Source organism: Salvia splendens, chromosome 21 (assembly GCF_004379255.2).
Source record: "Salvia splendens isolate huo1 chromosome 21, SspV2, whole genome shotgun sequence".
NCBI lineage: Eukaryota > Viridiplantae > Streptophyta > Magnoliopsida > Lamiales > Lamiaceae > Salvia > Salvia splendens.
Genome location: NC_056052.1, coordinates 26680623 through 26689295, shown reverse-complemented (window position 1 = coordinate 26689295; position 8673 = coordinate 26680623). Strand labels below are relative to the sequence as shown.

Here is an 8673-nt window from a genome sequence, read left to right as displayed (position 1 = left end):
GGTGGTAATATTTGATTTGATTTGAATGCTTGTTATTGGTTAACTTTCCTTAAGTAGAAACCTAAATTTGGTGTGCTCGTTTGCAGTATTGTGTTTTAAATTAAGAAATGTGTCAATTTCCAAACAGTCAAGTAGAGTGGAGTATTGCTATTTCATATAAAATGAATATTAATCTAAAAGAAATTTGGATTAGTTTTCATCTATAAAAATAGAAAAAAAAAACATTTTCAGTCTAGACAAAATGCATATGAATCACTCAAACAACCTTGTTTTTACACAACATTTCTCCTTTCCTTGAAGCTGCAAAAAACAAACATTTTGTAATTATAATCATGCTCAAACAAGAAAGTACTAGTAATTAAATGATCATGTTTGCATAACTTACATTTGATAACATTGTAAATTATTGTACATAAATCATTGTACATAAACCCCCTATATCATCTAAACAATGTAAATAGGAGTATTATTTTGATAACATTGTAAATTATTGTACCAAAAGTATTTTCATAAAATTATCAAATATTTGATATTGTTACAAAAGACATTATCATCAAAATAAATCATAGAAAAAATGTCCTAATGAGCTGTCCCATGCTAAGCTTCTTCTAAGAAAACTTGGTCTAGATTCTTCTGAATTATTCCACAATGAATTCATTACTATGTGATTTCGAGTTGACAATGCAAAAAAAAATGCATATTATTATAGGCAACGGTGTCGAACATTCCGGCATTATTAAGGATAATTATATCGGGGGAGTGATTAATTGCTAATTATAATTAATTTAAGGTCATATGATTTTAGAAATCTCGTGGTCTACAATTTACCGTGTGTAATTTTATTTTTATTTTTTAATATTAAAAAGATAATAGCTACTATCAAATTTAGGGTTTAGAAACACAATGTCAATACAGTGAAAAAATACATCAACACAAAGACATGACAATGTCAATACAATTTCATATTAACATTGTACAAACATTGTATTGACATATTATGTGCTATGTATTGATATAAAGCTGTTAACGAAATTTATGAAAATTTTAGAAAAAAAATTCAAATTTTGACATCGGAACATATGCAAGTGAAATCTTATTAGAATCCTTATGGAATTATCTTTAATTTGATATGCGTTGTGCAAAAAAATAATTTAAATCGAAAAAGTTATATTCATTTTAAAGTTATGAGATATTTTTCAAAAGTTAGTTACAACTAATTTGTTGTGAATTCACCTTAATATCTTGACGTTTTTTTTTTTATCATATTCACATTCTGAGGCTCATGATCTAGACCCTTGATTTGAATATCTAATAACTATTTTTTAATTATAATTAGGAATTAAGGATTGAGTTATCAATATAACACTAGACTAATTATCTATTACTACTATTCATAAAATATTTTCGTATACTAGTATTTTTCTAGTCTGTAAGTATCTTCTTATTATCTAAAAATTTTCCTATAACTTATTAAATCTAACATTAAGATAATTTAAAACAAGTAGTACATTTGAAAACTTAAATTTTCCAAATAATTTCACAGCATGGTGCTCAACAAGATCTTCTACCACTACCTAATCAGTAATCTGCACCAGAATCATCAACTATGTGCACAAAACGAACATTACAAATCATGTCCGAATCTTCACCCCTCAACCTAGCCGCAACTCTCTTACTCGCCACAACCTTCAACTCCTCCACATTCCTCACCATCTCCTCCGGCAACCCCTCCAAACCCGAGCACTGCTCGATCACCACCCTCCTGAGCTCTGCCACCGCGCCTTCCTCCACCACCACCCTCACCAGCGTACTCATACATTTCAAAACAAGCACCCGAAGCTTTCGAAACCCGTCACTCGCCACCACCATCTCCGCCCCCTCGAGCGCGCCGTCCATCTTGAGACACTCCAGCTTCTCGAGCCTCCCCAGCAACGGCATCGGATCCTCCCTCACACGCAGCCACTCCAGAGTCAGATGGGAGAGATTCGGAGGGAAGGCCGAGGGCATCGTAGGTATTTCACCGTGAATCTTGAGCCTCGTGAGGCAATGCATACTTCCTAAACCGTCCAAACTCAAGTTCTTGACATAATTCAACTTCAGATTCACAAGATTCTCCAGTCTCCCTAACAAGTGAAAAAGCCAGCTCGCATCGAAGATTCGAAACAGATTTATTCCCAATTCGGAGAGATTAGTCATCTTTGCTACTTCTCCGACGTCTGATTCGTTGAAATTCACATAGCTCAGCTTCTGCAGTAACTTCAAACTAGTTATCTCCGGGACCTTCCCGAAATAGAAAGAAGACGCGTAGAGCCGCCTCAGCCGCCTCATTTTCCCTAAAACATGTCGAGAGCCCCCTCATGTCGAGAATCTCGAGGTTGACAAGCCTAGGAAGCCACCTCGGAATCTCAGAGATTCCGGTATCTCTCACACTCAGATACCTCAACCCGAACAGTACACCTATTGGAGTCGGAAGCTGCTTCATCTCCACACACCCCTCGAAGTCGAGAATCCTCAGGAGCTGAAAGCTCATCCAGTAAGACGAAAACGCCCCCGCAAAGAGGTACGGCTGGGCCCCACGACGGACCACAAGGGACCGGATCTGTTTGTTTCCGTAAATTGAACCGTTGAATCTCCCCTGGCTGCAGTCCAGGACACGATGGCAGCGGTCCGATTTGTCTGAAGACTCCCTTTCAAATCTTATTTCATCTTCCGCAATTCTCACGGACATATCTCTGATCAGATCTTGAACAACGCAGCTTTTTATACGATCATCGAAGGATATGTCCTTGATTTCAACCAGACTGCGATCAGCCAGCTCTTCTAGAAACGCCGTCGCGGTCTCATCTCTTGTTTTTCCCGCTTCTTCGGGGATAATCCCTTCCGAAACCCACAGATCAACGAGCTTTCTGGCGCTGATCGTTGCGCCAGGCTCAAAGAAGCCGAGACAGAGGAAGCATGATTTTAACTCCGGAGACAGATATTGGTAGCTTAGATCGAGGATTGCTTGTATGGTACCATTGCCGCATCCTATTTCTTCTAGAACTTTCTCCCATTCAGAAATGGACCTATTCAGGAAAATAAACCAAACCAAATCAAAGCATACTTCAAAAACCATAAAAATTAACCATAAACATATAAAATAAATAAATAGTATATTCGTATTAGAACCTTTGTAGCTTCGTCAATAGGCCTCCTACCAAGGTGATTGCTAACGGAAGGCCGTTGCATTTGTTCAAGATTTGTCGGCCTATATCCGACAAATCTTCCAGATCCTTCCCCTCGGAGACAGTGTTGAGAAACAAGAGCCAGCTTTCGTCCGAGTCCAAACATTTCATGGTATGAATGTATCCATATTCCTCGTCATCCGAAAGCGGATTACGCATTGTAAGAAGAAACCTACATCCTTTAACTATCCCACCAAAAACTCAGTTTGATGAGTAAAACTAGCTCACATTAAAATGATTCGACAAACAAGAACATCGCTTAATTTGAACATCGAAATCAACTAAATCCAACTTCTCAAGCTTTTGGATACATGTTTCTATGAAAGAATGTCCCTTTTTTTCTTCTTTCAACCACATCAAATTGAACAGATATTTCATCCATTTTACTGTAAATTGAAACAGATATTGATAATTTTCGAAATCAAATTGAATATCACAGCACATAATTGAACGGAAACGTACCGTCACCGGGGAGAGCCGGTCCAAGCGCCTCAACCCAGTCCTCGTCGCCGCACATGTTGTCGAAAACTATGAAGTACTTTTTCCCCTCGAGGCGCTTGTAGAGCCGTTGCTGAAGCTCCGGCAATTCTAATCCATCCATAAGATTCAATTCCCACTCCATCGTCTCTGTTTTCTTCATCTGCACACAGAGCTCCTTCATTATGTCTCTTACCCTCACTTCCTTTGAAACCACCACCCACCCGCGCCGCTCAAATGCTTCACCCACCGCCGCGTGGTTGAACACGCTCCTCGCGAGGGCAGACTTCCCGCTTCCGCCGTCGCCTGTGATGGCGGAGATGATAAGGTCATCTCCCTCACATAGGATTGCCTTCTCGAGGAGGATTTCCACGTCTGTTTCCGTGCCCACCACCTGTTTGTCCTTTTGCCACTGAGGCAATCTTCGTGATTTATTACACGAATTTACTCCGTTGCCAGCCCTAAAAATTTACATGCCGTTTATATATTGAATCCCACGAACTCAATAAAAATACAAAACAAAAACTTAAAAATAACAATAATAACATAATTTTAGTAGTACTATTTTACTGACATTTATAGTACTATAATTAAATTATAAACCATGATTAACATTTATCACAAAAATTAAAATTAAAAGATTAAATACTATTTGGAATATAAAACCAAATGGTGTATTTTGACTAAGAAAACACAAAATAAACATGAAAGAGTAATTATAAAACTTAATGTGGATTTGGTTAATCCTACTTAATTATCTAAAAATCGGAAATAAAAATTACCAAAATTTAGTAGAAATTGAAAATGGGACACGAAATAAGACAAATTTGATAGCGAACCACATGTGCCAAAAAAATATAGTACTAATAAAATATTCCATTAATTTGAAAATATTCATCAATATATTAAGACACTATATAAAAAGTGATGCTTAATTTACAATCATACCAGTTGCCAAGATCTTGAATCCGGCAGCTCGAACGCCGGCCGTCGATCTCCCGGAGCCTCTTCTGGATCGAACCGACCGATCTCCTAAACTTTTTAAGCTGATACTTATGCTTGAGAGAAGCCGCCACGCTCGCAAGCGTCATTCTCCCTCTCTCCACCTTCAAAACAAACGCCTCGACGGCGTCGTCGGCGTCGTGCGCCGCCTCTCTTATCTCGGTTACCCAATCGCGGATCGCCACGTCGCTGACTTGCTTTTCCGATGCGTCTCGTAGGAATCGCTGCACCTCTATGAGCTCTTCTTTCAGCTGCCGGACCTCTCCGACTGCGCTGCCGCCTCGTAGAAAATCCGCCTTCTCCGTCAGCAAATCGCCCAGATTTAGCGCCGCCGTGTGAACCGCCGCCTCCGCTGCCATCTTTGTCGATGATTTTGGCCTCTTTGATTTGGATCAAGTTTGGTCAACTGGAGTTGGCTTATTCATTGAGTTTTTTTATATGCATTAAAGATGAGAGTTGACTTGACTTAGTATTCTACCTTCACCAAATTTGATCTTATTTTAGCCATGGGCACCACTCAAAAGTCAAAAATATAGGCTATGAGTGTTCAAATTGGAGCAAAAATCACAAAAAAAAAAATAGTAAAATTTCTTATCTATGCCCTAATTTTAGGTTAATTTTTCCTTCTTCGTCATTAAACAATCATAACTTCGAGACTAATTTTTCTTTTCTTTAGGAAACAACGGTGCATCAAAGTTGACGGTCCACGCTATATTGCAGCGAGATTTTAAATCTAAAAAGGAATAAATACTGCCTTCCTCTCATCTCATAGTGTAGACACAAATTTTAATGAATAAGTTAATAGATTATGAGTCTCATTTATATATATTATTTTTATAAAATAATGTGAGTGGAATGTGATGGGGTACGAACTAAACCCTAATGGCAAGCCCAATAACAGTGACGGCCCATCAGCCCAGAGCCCAAGAAAGAGTATCTGTTCGGCACCAAAGAGTTCGGCACGACCAAAGAGTTCGGACTCAGCCTACAGCTCGGTAAAAGCCGACCAGTCAAGCTCTCCTCTCAGATCGGCAAGAGCTGATCGGTAAAGTCCAGCAGTTCGGTCTCAGCATTCGACCGAACTAGGAGTTAGTGGACTCATGAAAGGCCTCCGCGACCTCCACTATACCCACGATCTATTTAGTGGTACGAAGCAGTTATTGAGCAGTTATTACTCACCCACGATCTTGTTAGTGGGGCTGCAAACCACGATCCTAGTTCAATGTATAAATAGGACTTAGATCAGATAGACAGGGTTAAGCTCTCTAGAGATAAAAAATCATATAGCAAGTCTGTGTTGTAAGCTGTAATCCCAGATCAAGCAATACAATCTTGCCCCCCCTTCTTCCCGTGGACGTAGATTTACTTCAGTAAATCGAACCACGTAAATTCTTGGTGTCGTAGTCTTTATTCTCTACCAGCATTTACTAACATCAGAAATTCGCGGATTCATCCTGAGCCGAGATCCTAGCAGCTCGGGCCCTCTTCAGCCCTATGATCACCGTCAGGTACCACCGCCTTCCCCCCAGGAAAAAAGTATTTTTCGGGTAGGGATGTCACAGTATCCTTACTCAAAATACTATGGAAATACTCTACGGTCTTCTCCCCGGACTCTTTCCGGCCAGAAGACCCCTTACCGCCTTTCCTACCGCTACCCGACTCCGAAGAAGAAGAAGAAGACATTTTTCTTACTTTTTGAACGTGAAGAAAGTCTGAAGAAGCTCTTGAAAGCGGAAGAAAATTTCTCGAGAAAGAGAGAGTATAGAAGACGCAACAGCAAAAGTGTTCAAATGAGGAAGAAAGAGCATATTTATCAGATTCGGGAAAGATTTCGAAATCGTTGCGCTGTTTCGAATCCCACCTTTTCAGGATTCAACGGCCGGATTTTACTGTCGCATTTAATGCAGGCACGCGCAAGGCACATCCCCTGACGTCAGCCTCCCCCTTACCGTTATCCAGAATGCCGAAGTGACTCACCTCGCCGAAGTGATTCACTTCGCTTTTCGGGGGGGGTAGTGATGGGGTACGAACTAAACCCTAATGGCAAGCCCAATAACAGTGACGGCCCATCAGCCCAGAGCCCAAGAAAGAGTATCTGTTCGGCACCAAAGAGTTCGGCACGACCAAAGAGTTCGGACTCAGCCTACAGCTCGGTAAAAGCCGACCAGTCAAGCTCTCCTCTCAGATCGGCAAGAGCTGATCGGTAAAGTCCAGCAGTTCGGTCTCAGCATTCGACCGAACTAGGAGTTAGTGGACTCATGAAAGGCCTCCGCGACCTCCACTATACCCACGATCTATTTAGTGGTACGAAGCAGTTATTGAGCAGTTATTACTCACCCACGATCTTGTTAGTGGGGCTGCAAACCACGATCCTAGTTCAATGTATAAATAGGACTTAGATCAGATAGACAGGGTTAAGCTCTCTAGAGATAAAAAATCATATAGCAAGTCTGTGTTGTAAGCTGTAATCCCAGATCAAGCAATACAATCTTGCCCCCCCTTCTTCCCGTGGACGTAGATTTACTTCAGTAAATCGAACCACGTAAATTCTTGGTGTCGTAGTCTTTATTCTCTACCAGCATTTACTAACATCAGAAATTCGCGGATCCATCACTGGCGCCGTCTGTGGGAAACAGAGAACAAAATTTGTGATAAAGCGAATTTTTGATCCATTTTTTCCACCCAAAAAATGCATACCAGATCGCAGAGTACCCGTATTCCTGCCCGTGAGAACCAGGAGGAAGCCAATCCATCCCATAGGTCGGGAAAACAGCCTAGGGATAAATCCACCACCAGTTCTCATGGCGAAGGAACAAGCCGCTCCAAAAATCGTCCCACTGAGTCTTCCCAGCAGCCCGATTTGAATGAGGCTGTCAAACAGTTTTTGGCGGCGAAGCAGGAGGAATTCTTAACCTTCTTGCAAAAAAGCCAAAAGCAGCCGGAGACGAAAACGACGGATTCTCCTTCTCCCTCCGCACAAGAAAGTCACTACCGCAGTAGTGTCGCATCTCCCAGGAGAAAGAATCCCCGTCCCCAACATGTTCCAGTTCCTCCTCGGTACCGGAATCACAGGAGAACTCAATCTCCTCCATACCGACGAGATATCGGATTCGCCGTGTACGGAGCACTGAAGACTCCGTTCTCGGACGACATCACCCGAACTCCCCTACCACAGAACTACCGAACTCCGTCGATGACTTACGACGGGCTCGTGGACCCTCACGATTTCTTGGGGCGCTATCAATATAACATGGCGAACCAGGGTCTCAACGAGGTCCACATGTGCAAGCTGTTTCCCGAGCTGCTCATCGGGAACGCGAGAAGGTGGTTCGATAGCCTCCCCCAGGGCAGCATCAGATCTTACCGAGATCTAATGGATGCCTTCCACAGGAGGTTCTTTCAGAAAGCGGAAGCCCGAATCACTTCGGCTCAGCTGCTTTCCATTCGTCAAGGTCGCGACGAAAAAATCAGCGACTTTATGACAAGATTCCACAAGGAATGCCTGCAAGTAGACGATCTCAACGATCTGCTTGTCATCTCGGCATTCCAAAATGGAATCCTGCCCGGAGCTCTCTACAGGAAGCTCGTTGAGTGCGGTCCGCAGACAGCTCAGGAAATGTGGGACATTGCGGACCAGTACTCCCGGGCCGATGAGGCAGACCGTCGCAAACGGTCGTTAGACAGCTCATCGACCCGAGGAGACAGAAGGAAGCCCGATCATAGCGATCAGGGGCATCCTCGCCGGACTCCATTTGAAAGAATTCAAAGGGCTCCGGTGCAAGACAGATTGGGACCCCGTCTCAATCCCGAGAAGCCGCCCGCTCAGTTCGTACCGCTGAACAAGCCGAGAGCGGAAATTTTCGAACTGCACTCTGACCTATTCGAAAAGCCAAAGCGGATGACGAAATCAGCCGCGCGCCGACCACAGGATAGTTACTGCTCCTACCATCAAGACCACGGTCACGATACT

General features: G+C 42.3%; 1 pseudogene; it reads right to left on the bottom strand.

Annotated features, from left to right (window-relative positions):
* Nucleotides 1-1470: 1470 nt before the first annotated feature.
* Nucleotides 1471-5170, bottom strand: LOC121783747 (annotated as a pseudogene).
* Between the last annotated feature and the right edge of the window lie 3503 nt (nt 5171-8673).